Source organism: Benincasa hispida, chromosome 6 (assembly GCF_027475165.1).
Source record: "Benincasa hispida cultivar pf3 chromosome 6, pf3_genome.v1.1, whole genome shotgun sequence".
In the NCBI taxonomy this organism is placed as follows: Eukaryota; Viridiplantae; Streptophyta; class Magnoliopsida; order Cucurbitales; family Cucurbitaceae; genus Benincasa; species Benincasa hispida.
The window spans coordinates 22,725,028-22,746,789 of NC_143483.1; the positions used below are offsets into that span (position 1 = coordinate 22,725,028).

The 21,762-nt window shown below is 31.5% G+C and overlaps 1 long non-coding RNA gene across 1 annotated transcript; it reads left to right on the plus strand.

Moving 5' to 3' along the window:
* The first annotated feature begins 6,415 nt into the window (after positions 1-6,415).
* Positions 6,416-17,109, plus strand: LOC150035511 (uncharacterized). The gene is made up of 2 exons (XR_016530138.1): positions 6,416-6,912; positions 16,345-17,109. It is a non-coding gene; the product is annotated as an uncharacterized LOC150035511 (long non-coding RNA).
* Positions 17,110-21,762: the final 4,653 nt, after the last annotated feature.

The window sequence follows — 21,762 nt, forward strand, 5'->3', positions numbered from 1 at the left end:
ATTTGTTGAATGAAACAAATTTTAATTTAAACAAATATTGATCCTTTTGTATATTCCAAAATTTCATCTCAAGATTTTTTCATTCAAAAAAGAAATATATATATATACCTTTCATTAAAATTTACTTTAATGCAGAAATTAATATAATAGCTACATGAAATTAATTCAATTTTTTCTCGAATTTTTTTATATGATAACTTATTAATATGGGAAATTGTGAAAACAATTAAAAATATAAAAATATGGAAATCATGGACTATGTCTACGAATTTGGTCTCGAATTTTTTTCTATGAAAACTTATTAATATGGAAAATTGTGAAAATAATTAAAAAAATGAAAATCATGGACCCCGTCTACGAATTTGGTCTTCATTGACCAAGTCATACGCTGACATGGAAGTCACACCAATATTTGTGTACCGGATATACGATTTTACTACCCTATTTTTGTAAACACTTTTCTCTTCCACCTTATTTTTGTAATTTCCTTCTTATATACATTATTTTTATCATTATCTAAAAAAAAATACATTATTCTTGAATTTAATCCAAACTTTAATTTAATTTTTTTTTTTAATTTTAATTCTCCACAATTGTAAAGGAAATAAACGATAATAAATCAGGTGATTTTAAAACGAAATAAAAACAGCAAACGGTAAAATGCTCTCCTACCACATGACTTTAATTAGCTGCACTTTCTAAAAAGCGACGAACCATAAAATGTTCTACCACTGCATGACATTAATCATAGGTATCACAATTTTTTTGAAATTTTTTAAAAATAGAAAAATAAGAAAAAACTATTTACATAAAATAGTAAAATTTAATTTTTTTTTATAGATGTCGATAAAGGTTAAGAGAAGTATATCAATATCTATTAGTGATAAAAATTAATAGAAATATATCAGTGATATTATGTAATAGACGTTAATAGAAATCTATCAATGTCCATTAAATTTTTTTTTTTACTACTTTTTGTAAATAGTTTGATATTTCTTTTATCTGTGAAAATTTTTCAATTTTTTTTACTATAGTTGAAAGGTTAAAGGCAGCTGGTTGAAAGTTTCTAAATTAACAATCATAATATAAGTTTAACACTGAGATTAGTTTATTTCACCTATATGATTTCAAAAGGAGTCTATTTAGCTTTAGAACTTGAAAATTGGATTTAAATAGAAAATCATAAATAAATGATTAATGACGTGACATAGTGAAGTGACACCTTTTAGTGAATGTCTATGAATAATTTTAAAATCAATAAAATCATTTTTGTTATATTCAGAATCACTTTAAAACACCTTTATAAATCATTAAAAATTAATTTAATGTTGAATTTTGCACTTTTAAATGGATTTTTCATATCATCAGAATTAAATACTTTTTAGAGTAATTTTAACAAGCTCATAATCATTTTCAAATAGGCTGTTGGATAATGAATCGAAAAATATATTATTCTAAACTGTCTTCCTTTTCTTTTTTTATTAAAAAATTTGCTTGAAACGTTTGTTTTGATTTTCCTTTTTTAGGGTCTTTTTAAACATAAAAAAATATTTATAAATATTTACACTTTATAACCAAAAGTTCTAAAAGTATAAAATATTCTTGAAATTTTTTGTTATAAAGTGTAAATATTCGTGAGATTTTTCTATTTATAAGAATTTCTCTTTTTTTTCTAAACTTTAACCTTTCCCTTCCGATCTAAAATATTTAATAAATATTGTATTATTTTAATTTTTAAATCAATCCATTGGTACTAGATAAACAAAATTAACATTAATGATTTACCTTTAAATGTAAGACATTAATTTACTATTTATAGCTATAAAATACATGCAATGTACATGGCTAAATATTTTTAAAATATAAATTTTATCAGTGAAATTTTAAGAACAAATTAATATAAATTTTATGAAGTTTAAATAATAAATATGTAACATAAAAGTTAAAAATAACAAAATAGTTAATAGTCAAAACTATACATATATTATATTTTATTTTAATTCACAACAGATATGAAAATGAGTTATACATGTTTGAGATTTTTGGAAAACTTGGAACATAAATTTTGATGGTGACGTAAATTTTGAATCGATATATTTTTATATGGCAGTAGTATAAACTATAAATCTTTTATGCAAGTATTATAAACTATAGATTCTAATAAAGTTGAAACTATAGAAATCTAATCAAAGATTTAATTGAAACTAATAATAATAACATAAAATTTTAAGTACTAACAAAAACTACATGCTCAACATTTAAATTTTAAAATAACACAAATATGTAAATCTTTGTTGTGGTTGAAAAGGAATACACTTTATATAGTTTCCTACAAATTGAAAATTAAAAAGTGTCGTTGCTCTTTTATTGAATTCAACTGCTATATTTTTTAATCCAAAATAATTCTCATTGTTAATAACACTTCCTCCTAAACTTTATCCTTTACTTTCACATCCGTTCTTCTCCTCTTTTCCTCATTCAAACCCATTTCCATTTCTTATCTGCTGAGCGAATTCTTTTTCTATTTTTTCTTCTTATAATTTATCTCACTCTCTCCCAAAAAGAAATTTAAAAATATAAAGAAAATGAAACCAAAATTTCCTACGTTTTGATAATTTAAATTTGAGAATAACCTAAATATTTGTTAGTGTTGAAAATAAATCTAATATTCAATATTGTATCAAAATTTAAACTTCAAGATATTGTGCATATCTGATTTTTTCCCCTCTCAAATATAACAGTCAGATGGACAATAATAAATTAAGATTTAAATATAAAGATAAAAATCATACCTTTTCGTCGAAGAAAATAAGTTTATGGATTATTTAGGCTTCACTTTGCATGATCCAATATTTTCTCTACGAATAACGAAAATTTCAATTATTATGCTACATTTCTTTCTATTATAACATTCTTAAAATAGAGATGGACCAAAGAAAATAGAAAAGCTTGTATTTATTCTTTTAAAAATATTTAATTATTATGTGAAGGGTTGTGTACTATTTATAAGGGATGGGTCTATTTGAATTTTAGTTTTTATGTGAAGGGATATATTCAAAGATTTGATGGCGGATGAAAAGATGTGATTAATATTTATTTAAAAAATATTTAGTAATTACTTATTCACAACACAAAGGATACATTTTTTTTATTATTATTATTGTATTTGTCTGAAAATTATAAAATTGGGAAAGAAAAATTAAAAATATCAACAAAAACTCTAAAGAATACAAATAAAATTGTTTTTAATTTAAAAAGGTGAATATAATTTATACTTAAAGTTATTTTTCCACTCTCTCCTCTCTCAACTCTTCATTTTTTTTTTTCCTCTCTCCACTCTCCATTCTTCATATTGTTTTCCTCTCTCCTCCGTTCATATGTTGCCTCTTCATAGGAGGCTAATTCGTTGAAAACAAAAATCTTTAAAAAAAAAAGAAAAAGAAAAGAAAAAGGCACACATACTTAATGAGAAATGTATGATGGGCATTTAAAAAAAAAAAATGGAGGGCAAAATGGAGAGAGAAAGATTCTCCCAATATAGCCTCTTTTAATATAATAGAGATTAAGTATTTAAAATTGTAATATATTAATAATATTGCATATTGCTCCTTGTGTACATTTAATATTATAAATTAGATTTAAATCCTATTTTGATCATTGAACTTTTAATCTAGTTCTATTTTGGTTCCCGAACTTTTAAAAACATCCATTTAGTTAGAGATATCCACGGGACGGAGATGGAGAAGACTTCTCCATTCCCATCTCGCCCCCTATTTTAATCCTGGGATCGGTATGAGGATTTTGCGAGGATCGGATTTTTCGCTGGAAAAAATTCTCTTTATTTCTAATTTTTTTAAACAACTTTTAAATTATTTGTGCTCAACCTTAATCAAAATTTATTAGTCAAATGGGTCATTTCCAATGCATTATTTTCAAAGAAAAATTTATGAATTTTTTTAATAAAGACAATAATATTTTATGTGCAAAAATATACTTAAAAAATTAATCTCATAATTTCTAAATTTTAAATATCACAAGTCCAGCTTTCAATTTAAACATTACAACATTCGAGGTCATAAAAGTAATAAAAGTTTAAATATGAGTAATTGTGGATGTTATGATTTTTGTAATATTTATATATTATACATATACACACATAAATAAACTCACATCATGTGAATTTTAAACTAACATTTTTTAGTTTTAATAAATTCACAGAATGTGAATTTATTATATATATATATATATATATATATATATATATATATATATATTATTTGTGTGTGCGCGGTATTATTTCTCTCTATCATTCACGTGCTTTCTTGTATACTCTTAATATATATAATCTTTAGTCTTAATGTCACACCCCCTCTTAGGCTACCTCTTTAACCTAAAAAGGTAATGGGAAGGACATTAAATATCATCTCTTTTGTAACATCTACTATCCATTTGTTTCCATGCTTACCTTGTACACCTGCACACCTGAGAAACAGTTTATAATACATATGCATCTATGAAAATCAACTCATTCAGGTATTTCAGAACAATAGATATTTGTAGATACATATGGGCCAAAACTACACAAGAATAAGTCCTAAGTTCCTCTCAAACCCATCTATATGAGTACAACACAATTCGCTTCAAAACCATAAACATACTTCTACTAGAAAGACTATGAAGCAACGGAAGTTGGAGGTCATGGTAGACAAGTTAGTAGTGGGTAGACTAGACACTAGAAACTCTCTATTACCTGGAGAAAGGAAAACATTTGAAAGAAATGGCGAGCTGAAAATCCAGCGAGTGACTATTTATTAAAAAAAATAATAATAAGTATATTCAGTTTAGTCATAAAACATACTAAAAGAATATGCACATCTCAAAATAATTCTAACTAAAACATTCAAATCATGAAATCAAAGTTCAGAGAAATATTTCACACATATCATCCGATTAGTGATAAAATTTAGACTAAATCTATACCCAGACCTTGTTGGTATAGAGTAAATCTCAAAACACTCAGCGTAAATACCATTCGTCATACGTGCATGCAGACATGCCCCTCAAAGGCTAAATATTCGAATACTTAGCCTCAAGCCTATAACATAGACCTCACCATAGGCTCAGGTTCCTTTGGATTTCTCGATTACTCTGGCCTCTTTCAACTTCGGTAATCCCCTGCTCGCCTATGTGGCACTATAGAAACACATTCACGTAGTATAAAGGTAAATCGCCTCGGGTACACTAATCTAGTGGTTTGAAAACCATTATCTACTCATGATTAACATTCCACTTTACACATCTCATGGAAATATCAAATAAAACGTGTGTTTCAAAAATATGTAAACATTCATAAAACCCATAGAATAGAAAATATGTCATAAAACTCACATTCTGGAAAAAAAAAAAAAGGTTCATATCACATATTTAAGGTGCTGGTGCTTTTCAAAACATAGAATATTCATGGTATAATAAAGTCTCATTACCCAGATTATCAAAAGCCCATTTTTCAAACACATAAAAGAAACATATTTGAAAATAAATCACTCACAGTCTTTGACTGGTTCCCTCGAGTTTATGAGTTTCACCTATCACCGTTTGGCCTGAAATTCAGATACAAACTTAGGGTCATTCCCTAAACATTCCAATCAATCTATAAGAGTTCAAATAGATCATAATTTCAGCCACCAATAATGAATTCCACAATGCTCTAATACATTCTTTAACTCAAGGTTATACATTTTTCGTTTAAATTATTCCAACCTTGAAGAATTAATCTCGAGACCTCAATTCATATGTTTCAAGGCTAGAATATCTTCTAAATATATTTATTTGATCTCTAAAACAACTTACGGAAATCAATTTACCCAAATTGGACCTCAAATCATGCTTAAAAACACCTTAATTGACCTAAAATTACAATGTCAACCTGAAAGTCAACCATTTTACCCTTAAATGACGGATAATAGGGTCGAACTTCATCTTCAACCTCTAACCTCAATTTCAACCCTGTTTTCCATTAGCGCTTTCAGACTTAAATTCATCAATTTCTAACCAAATAACTTCAAATTTCTTGCATAATTCTTTTAATCAACATCTTAATTAGCTAACTAAGAGTTTAGAGCTTCAAAAACATGTGGATAACTCGAAATCAACTCCAAAACTATTGTGCTTTGTTTGACAAGATAATGGGCTTTGGATAAACCCACCGAGGCCCAAAGTTAAAATCTTTAGCTCAAGCCAGCTGAAAAGAAAGAAATCAGTTGCCTTTGATTTTGTATGCTAAAAGCACAATATGTGTATTACAAGATCTTGGCCTTACACATTGAGGGCTGAGATCTTCTTTAACCACTCACACAATTAGATTGCCTTTGAATGACTATCTTCACTTTTGCATTTTTTAGATTTTAGAGAGGGAGAGAGAGGAGGCTGAGATGAGAGAATGAGATGCTACCAAAATCTTGTGAGATCTTGAAGAAGAAGAAGAAGCAAGCTACAAGCATGAAGAGTAAAGAGAAAGGGAAGAAGGAAGACACAAGTTTAACGTGGTTCGACCTCAAAACTGCCTACATCCACGGAGGAGCTGGATTCAAGTCTTGGAGAGTTCTTGAAGAAGCTTTTACAGATGAGTTTAGCTAGCTTTTACACTCTAATTTTCTGTACATCAAATGAACTAGCTACATTGTATTTATATAGGACTTTCAAAGTAAATAGTTACAACAAACTTTGTTTAAGTTAATTTCAACATGTTTCTTTAACAAATCTCCACCTTGAAATTAACTTCAATAACTCCTCTTGAACTGACTTCATCTTCTTTATCCTTTGTCTCTCAGCTCAAACCCGATCATGTTGAGGCATTTTTGAAGTTTGAGCTAGTTGACTGCTTTGGTTAACATGTCAGAGGTATTCTCTGAGGTATGTACCTTTAACACTTCGATCTTCTTGTCTTCTATCTGTTCACGTAAGAAATGGTATTTAACATCAATATGCTTAATTCGAGTATGATATTGTGGATGCTTAGATAAGTGTATGGTACTTTGATTGTCACAAAACAATTTTACTGTATCCTGTTTAATACTGAAGTCAAGTAGAAACCCTTTAAGCCATAAACCTTCCTTAATAGCCTCTGATAAGGCTATAAATTCAGCCTCAGTGGTAGAAAGGGCTACCACTAATTGTAGTGTTGTCTTCCAACTTAGTACACAACTTCCATATACGAAGATATAACTTGATAGGGACCTCCTTTTATCTAAGTCCCCTGCATTGTCAGAATCAACATAGCCTATCAGTACTGCTTCACTGTTAAGAGTTTGTTGATACAGTAGTCTAGCACTCGTAGTGCCTTTTAAGTACCTCATGTTCCACTTAGTTGCCTCCCAATGCCTCTTACCTGGATTAGCCATGTACCTACTGACCAAACTTGTAGCATAGGCAATGTATGGCCTTATAGAAATCATTAGATGCATGAGACTTCCTGAACGATCCGAGTTCAGGAGGGGTACATGAATGAACCGATATCACATCCGAATGAGAGGGATCCTGAGGACATGAAAGTATGGTTAAGAAAGCCTTAAAAGAATTGAAAGTTACTACCTATACCAACATGGTGCACTTTCCTTTTTGGTGGCTCAATCATAAGAGTTCCAAAGTTAAGCATGCTTAGCTTGGAGCAATCCTATGTTGGTGACCTCTTCAGAATTTTCCAAGATGCAATTGAATCTTTGTGAAATTCTTGAATCCTTAATCAAGCTGAAACATAAACCAAGCTTTAAAATTAATAGTTAAAGCCAAATTCCAAACACCCAAATATTACAAAATATTTTCAGAACCTCAATACCAATCGATAGATCCGGTGACGGAAAGAGTGAACGACGCTTGAGCAGTGGTATAATTACATTTAACATGCCAAATAATAAAGTTACTGAAATTATATTATTACTAAAAAAATGTGCGGGGTTGTTACATTCTTCCCTCCTCAAAGAACTTTCATCCTCGAAAGTTCATTCTTGAAAAAAAAAAAAAAAAACTCCGGGGTTGTTACATTCTTCCCTCCTTAAAGAACTTTCGTCCTCGAGAGTTAATTCTTGAAAAAGCTCCGGATACTGGGCCTTCATCTCATCCTCCAATCCCAGATAGCCTTCTTGAACTGGTGATTCTGCCACAGGACTTTCACAAAGGCAATTTCCCTATGGTGCAATGTTTTTACCTCCCTGGCGAGAAATTCTATAGGCTTCTCCTTGTAGCTTAAGTTGTCGTTCAACTGCAATGGCTCAAAGTCAACCACATGGGACGAGTTTGTCACATACTTAGCATCGAAACATGGAAGACATTATGAACTGAAGATAGTGCTGGAGGTAATGCCAATCAGTAAGCTACAGGGCCAATTCGCTCTAAGACCCCGAAAGGCCCAATGAACCTCGAACTTAGCTTCTCTTTCCTGCTAAACCTCATAATACCTTTTATAGGTGCCACTTGATGACGGGAATTTGGAAGTCAATTTTACTTGACAACCAACTTCCCTTGGACGCGGGATGCGATGCATGTACCTAAGATATGCGTTGATAGTCATGCATCGATGGTCATGTGTTGGAATGAAAAATGCGTTAATCGAATGTATGCGATGACCATGCGTTCTGCCACAAGTTTTCTTGCGTTCACACCAAGTATAACATGAATGCAAGTTTCTCAGATAATCCGAGGTCGAACACAGGGACTTGTAGCTATATGTTTGCAGTGATTGTGCATGTGGTGGTCGAATAAAAGAATGGAGGGGATAGTGCTACGTTAATCCTACTCCTACTCCTATCTAACAGACAATGCAATGAGAATCATGCATGAAAGGTAGAGAAGCGACAAACCTTAACATGAAATAAATGTATGGGAAATAGATAAAATGCGGAGATGTTTTCATTACAACCCTTAAGAGTGACCACAAGGGCAACCCTAGTCAACGCAAATTAATGCGATCATGCAACACTCATACAATAGTAAACCACTTCTCGGTGCGAATGCTACGGCTTCTAATGCTAGAACGCATGTGATGTATGTACAGAGGTGTCTATATGGCCTACACATAAGCCTCTAATTCTTGTCTATGCAATGATACACGAACAAGGTGACCACATATCATCATTCCTATTCCTAGGGTGCACGCGATGCAGTGTTGACAAACAGAGTTTATCTCTAAGTCCCTATCTCTTGCTTATGCCAATCTAATCTCTCTCTCCCGAGTCTAAATTCTAACCTAGCTCTGTCGAGTAATTAGGTTATTTCTTTAGACTCTCTCTCGAGTAGCTCTAAAGGGGTATTGGGCACAACATAAGACAAGACAAATGCATGAATTTGGTTGACGCAAGATTGTTACTATCCCTAGTGAACAACGCATACCTTGCTTAATCCGACCAACCACTTACCCTCTCAGATAGTTGATTGTTGGTGACTTCACTCATAGATAAACAATGCGTTAGCCTATAGACAGGTGTTACTGCGGCTTCACACTAAGCAAATAAGGTTACTCACACACTCGTGCAACGCACACCTCTCGGTAGGTTGCTACATGCTTCATATCCCTAATCCACATGACTAAGTATGCAATACTAAAACAATCTCATTAAGTGTGAAAGTAAAGATGCTAAGCAAAAAGATGGAGATGGAGTCGAAAGAATAGAGAAATGCATTGAAAACACATTGTATTAATTTCTTAATTCAAAATGTCATACAATACAATATAAAAAAAGAAAGGAAAAGAAATGACCGGCTGGAAGTAAAACTTTGCTTCCAGCGGATGCGCGTCAAGGCTGCCGATGGTACCATGGATGGGTGGAGGAGCTGACTATCTCGAGATCTAACTCCAGTCGAAGGCTCCGGTCGTCACTCGGAATGGATGAAGGAGGTGAAAAACTCTCAGCTGTTTTCTCACGCGTTTGTTTGGATCGCAAGGATTCGCCATAGGCGAACCTTAGGCGAAAACCTTGGATAAAATGAATTTCAGCTCATCGGCTTCTATTTATAGGGCTTGGGTCACCAACAACATTAATTGAACTGCTCTGAGTCTGACGTTCAGCGCGTTAGTCCTTTTTTGAACCCCTGCCATTAACGGCGTGGTAGGTGAAATGTCAACATCAACTTTGGATTTTCTCGAGGTAGATGCGTTGATGTGTTCATTCCACCTACCTTGCATTGATCCCATTAGAGTGCGTTGTCGCGTAGCGCAATCACTCAATGGCCACATTTGCTTAACACCGCAACTCTACATGATGACCACAATCGCTTGATGAGCACAACTCCCATGCGATAGATGCATACGGCTAATTACAGCATCATCCATGCGTTGATCGATGCGTTTGCCTTACGATGGAGTGTTTCTTCGCATGCAGTCATCTATGCGATGATCCGGTTACCGCGTTTGCATTCATTTCCTACGTTGGCTACAAAAATAGAACATTGAATGCATAATTAATGCAAAATAACAGGTTAGCTGAGATTCGATATGTTGATTGACGCACGCTTATATTCTTGTGAATTCCTATCATGATCGACGCATATTCTACCTAACAACCTTCATAATTCTAAGTAAAAGACCTAAGATGACATGCATTTCTGCATGTCATCACCACCCTTAAGAACACTTTATCACCAATCTCAAATTTCAGGTCCTTACGTCTCACATCGACATAGCTTTTCTGTCTGCTCTGAGCTGGTTGCATACGAGCTCTGATCTTCTGTATTGCCTCATTCGTGGTTTGCACTAGCTCAGTACCTAGCAACTTCCTCTCACCAACCTCATCCTGACATACTGAAGACTTGCAACTCTTTCCATATAGGGCCTCGAATGACAATGTGCTAGTGGCAGTCTGATAGCTATTATTATATGCGGACTCCATTAAATGCAGATGAGAGTCCCAACTCCCTGAAAACTCTAGTGCACAAGCGCACAACATATCTTCCAATATCTGATTCAGACATTCTATTTGACCATTAGTTTATGGGTGAAAAATTGTACCAAAATCCAATTGAGTACCCAATACTAACTGGAGACTCTTAAAAAAAAAAACTAGATGCAAAACGAGGGTCATCGTTTGACATAGCTAAAACTAGTACCAAAAGAGGTGTAACAACCCCTTCCATAAATAACTATGAAACTTAAGATGTTGAAAATCAGCAACATTTTTACATGTTCGAGCTGAGAACTGTGAAAACGGTCATGAAGTTAAGAAAGCCTTATATACTAAAAACATATATTTGAGCCTACCATGTCACAGGGAAAACTTCGTATGTGCAGTGAAGAAACTGGTCATACTATATAATGCGTCATCTGAAGATACGTACCAGAACAAATCTAGTCAACTGAAAACTGCTTCTACTCTAGAAGTGCCAACTGTGATGTCTTTCCTAGGGTCTACATGTTTGAGAATAACTCTGTCTAATTAAGTCTCATGAGAAACTCATCATGAGGCTCTATGCTGTCATGAACTATAAAACTTGCTTGAGCCATCCTCATATTATTCTTTAGACCCCGCTGCGAACGAGTCCAGAATTTCTCCCAAAAATGAGGTTTTGAAGTCCTTGGATGTTAAAGCATAAGTCAGTTGATAACACATTTTCATAACCTCGTAATAACCGTGATTGATCCTTGAAGTCATTTTTTTAACGATAAAACCTTCTTGATTCATAAGTCCTAGCTTGGATTACTCGTACTCCCTAAAGCTAGTTAACTCATTGCCCATGCAAGAGAATACATACTATCTTGTAATGCTCCAAACTCACTTTTAGTAACTTCTTACTATCAACTCAACTTTATTGCCAAATCTATCCCTTATACCAATGGTTATATTGGAAGATCCAACTTACTTAATTTTGTGCATATACCATTACTGTCTACCTTGAGTTGGATTATTTTCTTTTCTCAATCAAATTGATGGTCTTGCTAGTTCATGTTTCCAACACTTGCACACAAAGTCAAAATCCCTTAAATCTTACTAATGCCATCAATGTTTTACGTCTTAACTAACGAAGCCTCAACATACCATATCAATAGTTCTCGAACATCTACTGTTACTAGTAACTCCATTTTAACTTATCCCTTCTCAATCTTCTATTTTGGTAACAGATTCTTGTGTTAAAATAAAACTCCATACCAATCACCTACATAAGCTATCTTTCCATCTAACACATATTGTCCTAAAATTCCACATGATAATGAGGTATTCTTCTTTTACATCAAAACAAATACCTTGTAACCCCTCTTATCAAGCCTTTAAACCATACTTAACTAGGAGTTTCGAACACATTAAATTTCTCTCTTTCCAAAAGAGTAAACTTTCTTGGATACTTTTCTCTCATTCACACTTATCTCTGATAAAACCACTAAATTCAAAACACCTATATTATTTATTTATTTTTTCACTTTCCATGTAGAACATAATCTCTTTACTAAATTATATTTTACTTAACTCCTCCATAAATCTTATCTCTCTCACTAAGAATTTCCATCTTGTAGAATTTCTCTTTACCAATTTGCATACATTTAAACTCCAAAAGACTTTTGTTTCTTCAAGTCTGTCTAACTTGGATCTCCTTAATACAATAAGGCTCTGGGTTTACTAGGTATACTAAAATAATCCTTCAACTTAAACAAATAACACCTTGCTTTAACCCCTTTTAAGTCCAAGGTCATGTCCAACTATTTCAGCTTCCTTTAATGACATTTACCTAGCTAGATATTCCAAAAGAATTCTTTATATCATTACACATACTTTACCTAGTTCATCAAGTCGTAGTATTACCCAAATGATTATGACTTATGAATCCTTTCTAAAATTCTTCTCAAAATGTTGGGTATTTAATATCTCAAAACCTTTAATAAATCTATAGACTATTTCTTCTTTTCCTCCTTATTCATAAAACAACTTTTAACCTTATACTTGAGCACTGGCCTGTGTATTTATACTACCACCGATTGCACTATCCAACACAAAACATAACACTAGTCCTTGATCAATTCTTGTCTCAACAATTTTATTCTTTGACTTAAATATTTAAATACCTTCATTCCTAAATTGTCATAACTCTACATAGTTTCATCAACCTTTAACATTGCTGAACTGAGGTATATATTTGTTCGTTTCTAACATAATTTCCTTGAGATTAACTAGTGCCAAGTGACCTCATAATTTACTCTATTTTATTTTTCTCCTTTTGTAATGTCGTACTTGATAATCCTCTTATAATAACTTCTAACGCGTCACTGACCTAGCATTAAAACATAACTGGTGCATTTAAGCTAAACAAATATTTTAATGCACAACTATCATAAAACTTGTAATTGATAAGACGTACCTGGTGATGACGAGGAATCCGTTCATGGGCCACAGGGACAATCTAGACTTACATAGTAAGTCAGTTTACATAAACCAAAACATGGGCTCTGATACCAATTGTAACGACCCGACCCCCTAGGACTTAATTTAGGCCAATACTAAATACGTGCATGCATGGAACTCAAAACGACACTCAGTTATGGTGAAATAAATGCTAATTAAATAAGGTAAGTTCAAAGACTTTCATTAAATTCAAATACTAAATCAATAGTAGGGTACCCATAAATCATAAAGGATAATAAATAAATTTGAAAAACGATTCTTAAAGTAAGTTTTAAACATCAAAACTAAAAATTAAGAGAAACATGAAAATAACTCTAAATCTCATGATGCGGAAGCGTCCCAGTGGCTCGATCATGAATTCCACTCATCCATTGTCGGTGCATCTCTACCCTTACCTGAAACAACAACATGAGAAAGAATGAGTATAAAATACTCAATAATAAGTAACCCTACTACTGGGGTCAGGTTGAACATCTATGTCCTCTAGATACCCACCTCTGGTGAAACATATAAATTGCTCTAGTCCTCATGGGACACATATGCACATGAAACAAAAAGGAGACTGAGTCCTATCCTACTGTAGTTAAGTATGCCCACTTCCTTTGATGAATCCCGAAGGAGACACAAACTGGTGAATCCCGAAGGAGACACAAACTAGTGAATCCCGAAGGAAATACAAAATCTAATGGGCATCTAACTAATCAGTAAGGACATTTGCACAGTCTCAACATCATAATCATCACTGTACGAATTTATGACATACATATAAACCTCAACATCATGGTTCTACAACTTACATGTATACTTCAACATCATCAAATCAAATACAACCATACGGAAGCACATACCATCTCATACCAGCATTCAAGTGCCTATGTGCATAAATAAATAATTCAGATCTTGTATCAGAACATATTTTGATCATATTATACTATCAGTCTATCAAGCTAACATTTTGCCATAACATACATTTATCATGCTAGCATACATCTAATGTCTAGCCCATGGGCAGTTCCAGTAGTAAGATTACTTACCTTGATATTAGGTTGAACCAAAAAGCAATTGAATCTTTGTGAAATTCTTGAATCCTTAATCAAGCCTAAACATAAATCAAGCGTTAAAATTAATAGTTAAGGCCAAATTCCAAACACCCAAATATTACAAAATATTTCCAGATAACCTTACCTAAGGTGTGGTCCAATTCGAATTCACCTTCCAAACCTCTAATTTTAAGCCCAAATAATTAGCAAACCAAACTCTTCTTCATCTTGAATTCTTGAATCAACCCCCTAATCATAATTTGAAATTAGGCTTACATGATTAAAACTTGAATCAAATACATACTTCACTACCAATGTCTCAAATAAATTATCCATATGTAGTTTCATAAAAAAAAAAATCACTTTCAAATGACTTTACCAAAATTTCTCAACAACCAAAATTAATCCACAAGAGGGTAATTAAAACATAAAATTTACCAAAACTCGTTAAAACAAACTTCAACTTCACTGAACAACACCTCAATACCTTCACAAACTTGAATCTAAAGTTGAAACATAATGGGTATCAACCAATTGATGCCAAAAGTAAATGAGTATTCAAGAATCAACCGAAAACAAACCCAAACGACAGAAATCTTACCCAAATTGATGGATCCAGTGACGGCAAAAGCGAACGAAGCTTGATCAGTGGTGGACGGAGGTCATGAAGAAGAAACTGACGCGGCGGCTTTGGACGGCGTCGGATGGGCTCACGAACATGAGGAAGAAAAGGGGGTGGGGTTTGACTTTTTATACAAACAACAACAACAACAACAACAATAATAATAATAAAACAAAAAAGAAAATAAATATAATTACATTTAATTCCTTTCTGTTTTATACTATTAAATTTCTTTCCGTTTCAAAAGAAAATTAATTCCTGCCATTAATTTCCAATTTAAATAATTTCACGTCAACAATTAAATTTTCGCACTTACACTTGAAGTCCAAAATTCCAAAAATGCCCCTCCAATTAATAATAATTATTGAAATTCCAAATAATAAAGTTACTGAAATTACATTATTACTAAAAAAATGTGTGGGATGTTACACTTCTCATAGCTTGAGAATATAGAACAGTAGACATTAGCTTTAGGTGTTCAATAACTCTTACCTGGATTAGCCATGTACCTCCATGTGTTTGCTAAAAGAAATTGGAGATCGTTCGAGGGAATGGTTGCACTGACTCGAAAAATAACTATACTTTCTTTTAAAAGTTCACCGACTTCTTCAACCTTTTTTCTTCCTTCTTTTTATTTTTATTTTTATTATTTATTTATATCATTTACATAGTTGTCTTATTAATATTTATCTTCTTTCTTTAACTTAATTAATTATTTTATTTACTTTTACCTTTTCTTTTTATTTCTCTAATTTTTTTCATCCCAAAATTTCATTTTCCTTTCTAATTTACCAAACTTAATTTTAATTTTAATTATTTCTTAATTTATTTAAACCTATTTTCCACCAAGAGTTAAACTCACTTAACTCATTTAACCCTAAACAACGCTAAATATACCAATGTTATTTTAAGAATGTTATTTTTCCTTTATTTTATTTTGGTATTTTTCTCATATATTACAAATATTGATGGATTATTTCCTTTCTTTACTTGTTTCCTTATTTGTGTATATGCATAAGGCTATATATTCTTGTGGATAACAATTATTCACCAATTTAGTGTATGGTTCTTTTTTAGCCTTTCAAGGTTATTAGTTTGTGTGTTCTACGTAGGAAACAGATAGAATTTATTTGTCACGTTATGTAGAAGTGTATTATTTCTTCCCTGTTAATATTAGTATGTTTATTGTTGCTAGGAACATTTTGTCTCCCTCGGACCATTGAGGCTACCTGAAATTTGTGTGTTCACACGAAGACTTAAATTGTGATTTAATCATCTTTTGAATTGTGTGGAACTTGTGCAGTGATATATGTTTTAGGAAGGGGGTGCTTGATCTTGCTATTCTGAATCACAGGAGTCGCTCCAAGGCCTGGAAAGTGTGAGCAAGTTCTCTTCTCTCGCTCTCGGTACAAACTTGGGATACCAAACAACCGTAGCTACTCTATCCCGCTATGGTATAGATGGAGTTTCCTACCTCTTGAGTAGAAAGCTTTGATTTGAAGAAAGGAGGATATCCTGAGCGAAGCACAAGCAGTAAGTAGGTCGATCAGAGTATCATGGTACACCATCCTTCCTTGAAATGGAACTTTCATATTGAATCAGAACTAGCATGAAAGTCGATCTATTACGACCAGCGTGGCTTACGTGTCCATGAACATTAGTTGGAGTCTACGCCTGATTGATTTGCTTCTTCTTTCGCGCAAGCGCTTGGTTTGATGGGAGCTGAATGCTATGCAAGTCTAAGGAGAGGTTCGGGTAGGCTCGTTGGATTGTTCACGATCATAATGGGTGACTAATCCTTAGGGGCTGCAAGAATATTAGGAAGGGTTAGAGCATCAATATGTTGGAGGTCAAAGCTATTTTGGAGGGTCTTTTCGCATTCGAGCGCGAGTGGTCTAAGACCAATTTGTTACTTGAGGTAGAATCTAATGCCTTGGAAGTTATCAATCTATTGAGTAGAAAAGTTAGTTCTTTAGCTAATATCAGGTCTCATTGTTACAAAATTACTCATCTTTGATATCTTCTCAGAGGTTCTTTTTGTTATGGAAAGATCTCTTTTCTGCTTATATTTTCACTTTCATTTATGATGAGGAGATGTGGGAGTAGTTGATTGGGTCGTTCTTTGGTTCTTTAGTCTTAAAAGAAAACTATATCGTTCATGAAAATGTGTTTATTTGAGTAATTTATAAATATTCAATTGAAATTATACATACATATATACATACATACACATACATACATACATACATATACATACATACATATATATATATATATATATATAGTGAAGAAAAACTTCAAATGTCCCTTGGATGAAATATAGACACAAGGGGCAAATCAACTTGACCATCCAATAATGAGTCAACCTAACAAATGCATTTTCTTTGGAACTGTTCTTTCAAATTTGGTTTCTTAATATCCAACTTGGTGTCAATAATTTTCTTGGTCAAACATCTCCAATAGTCCCATCAACTCTAACATAAGCACATATCTAAGAATTACAAAGAAAAAAATAAAAGATATTTCCTATGTTATTTTCAAGTGGCCCTTAACACTGGTTAATCTAATCCATAGTGAATTTTTTTTATGTATAAATAAATAATTAAATCAATTAATTAACTAACTTGAACATAATTCAACGACAATATCATATAAATAAATCTCAACGTCATTTTCATTACTATGCACATATATATTAATTCACTTATAGATAAATGAATCTTAACGTACTTGTAATTGTATGGTAGACTGTTCTGGTTTGAATCTCCCTAATCACATATTATTTTAAACCAAATAGGGAAAACACCTTTTTCGTTCCTAAGTTTTGGATATAGTTTCTATTTAGTCCTTAAGTTTCAAAGTATTATACTTTTAATCGAGTTTAATTTGAATGTAATCCCTAAGTTTCAAAATTTATAATTTTACTCTTGAGATCTGAGTTTTATTTCAATTTGGTCTCTGTATTTTGAGATTTACTTTTTTAATCGTGATTTTTAACTAAGGCCACGTTGACCTAGTGAAAACTGATGTAATCATAATGAAATTTCATCGATGGATAAATTGTAATGAACTTGAATCACAAATATAATTGGATTGTTTTTTTATTACATTTACATAGAATTATAAATTTTATCATATTTGTTATTATCGTTACCTCTGAAGGTCAAATGGTAACGGTAACAATAAAGATGTCAAAATCCATAATTTTTCCTTTTGAATATTGACAATAATGGTAATGGTAACGATACAACATAATTTCCAAATGCAATTGGATTGAGCACGTTCCACTCATCAATCAATTTGTATGTTTTATTACAGATTTGATAGTGGGCCCCATGTGCCGGATGCAGAACACAAGTAAATAACACAAAAAGTAATCAAATGGGACCTAGTTTTCACATTATCATTTATCCATCACCTTTTCAATTGGGTAAACGTGGCCTAAATACCTACTTTCCATCTTTAATGTTAATATTTATTAATTAATTTAAAGGAATTAATTAATTAAGTTTCACTATTTTTTTCATCACTATTAAAATTAATTTTAAAGTTTCACTTCATAATAAATTCAAATTAATTACTAGACATTGACACTAAAGATTGAACTGAGTATTTAGTGAAAATTCAAGTTTTAAATCTTGAAAACTAGAAACCAAATTTAAGCACAACTCACATGCCACGGTTAGAATTGTAATATTTTTTAAACTTAGAGATTAAATTGAAATAAAACCTCAAGAATTAAAGACTATATGTGTAATATTTTGAAACTAAAGACGTGTTTGACTCATCAACATGAGTTAAGTTGAGTTCCTAAACATTACCAACTCAATGTTTGGCCCCCTAACTTTAAATGTTGGTATAGTTGAGTTGGTTTTTTTACCAACTCACTCCAATTTACCTCAACTCTCCCTCCCTTGCTCTAATGTTTTCAATGGCTCCACCCATTGTTAAAGCTATAAAAGTAAATTTAGGCTTGTTAATGAATTTTACATGCTAATATGCTATTTTGTAAGTATTGGGCACCAAAGAGATAGAATTGAGCTTAAGATGTCAAACAAGGTTAATTTAAAGTAATTTGGAGGTAATTTGAGCATCTGAACTTCAAAAGAAGAGAAATGACAAAAATACCTTTGATCGGAGTATTGCAACCCTCACTCAACACTATAACGCAACACTGTAAAGGCGAATGTGTAGATGCAGGATCAACATTGCAACGCTACCCCAAAAACACATACAGAAGGTGGAACTCTCCATGTAAGTCTCTAATGGGTCATGTGCCTTGGTACGTGTGGGTCATTCCCAACATATGTTATGTAATTGAGTTTTCACAAATTGAATTCAAAATTTGTGTTAAGTATATGTGTAGGAATTTATTATGTTTTAAAAGTCAAGAAAAAACTGCGCATTTTTTGGTGTGAAAAATTTTAAGAAAATATGTGTAGTTTGAAATTAAAATAAATAGCAAAAAAAAAAAAAATCTAAGAGAAAAACAATTTCGTTTAGAAAAACTACACCATATACTTCAACTTAACTCTGCACCTCAAACACAAACTTTCTGACTCAACTCAGCACTCCAAACACTGACATTCCAACTCAACTCAATTCTGTACCCCAAATACAAATAATCTAATTTCTCAGATAATAATTACTAACTCAATCTAACTCTATGTGTCAAACGCCCACTAAGAGATCTACCAAATAGAAACTAGATTCGGAGAAAACATAATTTACCAAAAAGAATTAATAATTATGTGTCACTTGTGGGTACAATTCACAAACGTGGCATTACATATTAAATATTATCTTCACTGGGATCCTTAGGTAATCAAGGCATGGAATTGAATGTATTATTGGGTAAAATTAAAAATATATATATATATATTTTAGATAATATTATTGGGTAAAACATTGACATGAAGTTTGAACCTTTCTAATTACCATGAAAGTCGTCCATGTTGACGTCCCACGGTGGCCTTATTTCAGATTAAATACAAATAATTTTGTAATTTAAATTATTTAAGTTAAGCCCACCAAAACTACTTTTCAATCCCCACATGTGGTTTTTTTTTCCTCCATTTTATAAAAACATTCGCATTTGTGCATGTACATTTATGAATCAACATCTTCAATTATTTTAAAATATAAAATTCATTATTTGTGCCACGTCACACCATTTTACTCCTTCCAAATATAATTTTCATATTACAACAATAAATATTCTATTACTTTACCCTAATCACATTGACACCTACTTTATTTTATAAATTACATGTCGTAAACATTCATATCATTGTTATTTATTTATTTATTTACTTTGTGTGTAAAAGAAGGGGAGTATAGGACTTAAGTGCAGTCTAAATTACTACTAAGTCAAATATCAATTTGATTTTTCGAGCTTTTCGGGCTATTTTCAAATGAAAGAAAAAGAGCCAACTTATTTATAAATATAACAAAATTTCACTATCTATCCATGATAGGCCATGACACACCTTGATAGACATCTATTAGTGTTAGTGATAGATTTCTATCGCAGTCAATCACTAATAAATAGTGACGTTTTCTTATACTTAAAAATACTTTTAGTAGGTTTACCATTTAAAACAATTATCCTTGATTTTTCGTTAAATTTGATTTTTTTTTTTAAATTGAGTTTGATTAAGCATTCATATATAGCTCAATTTTGAGTATGTTACTAGTTTAATTTTGCATGGTTAATTACTAAGTTTGTTAACAATTCTCTAATTTGACCTCTATTTTTTTTAAATATAGAAAAATAAAATAAAATATTTACAAAATATAGCAAAATTTTAAAACTATTAATGATAGACGTTGATAGTTCTAAAATTTTGCTATATCTTATAAATATTTTCAACCATTTTACCTTTTAAAATAATTTTCCTTTCTAATATAATACTTAGAAAATTTTAATTTCACAATTTAATAGATGAAATTGAAAGTTTGAATTAAAATCGATTTATTAAATCAATTATATAATGAAAATGAGGTTTTTTTCCCTCTCTTAAACAGTATTATAGTAAAAATAAGTATGACTTAATTTAGTTGATGAGAATGTTTATAGTAAAAAGTAATCCACAATAAATTATTGTAGGTAATTATTAGAAGGAAAAAAAATCCATTATAATTTGTTGGAAAAAAATATAATCTATGTGTTTTGAAAATGGCTGAAAATTTTGATAAAGGTAATTTTGAATAAATCAAATGGAATATTCTTGACTAGCTTTCAAACCTAAAACCCACCATCATTGAACAAACTTTGATTGTTATTAGAACTTAATTAAAAAAAAGAGGGGAAGAAGATGGAAAACGACAAATCGATTCGGAAAAAAAATGGAAAACGACAAATCGATTTTTGCTTTACCTAATTATCACCTAATGCAATTAGAGTTACGATTACCCATACAATAAAAAATTTAAAAAAAATGAAACTTTTTTTTTTTTTAAATAATAATAATAAATGAAGAAACGTGGAGATGGTTATTTTATTATTTTTTACAGACTTTTCTACTTACTTTTAGGTCAACTTTGTCTTTAATTTTCCTATTTCATCATAGTAAATTTCAACTTGAAGTTAAAATGATTAAATTACGAAAGCACTTAAATCCATTTAGAAAATTTCTATGGATTATTTTATTTGAAAAAAAATTATTATTATTATTATTATTATTATTAGTTTGTTGAGAATTTTAGTAGATTTTTCAAA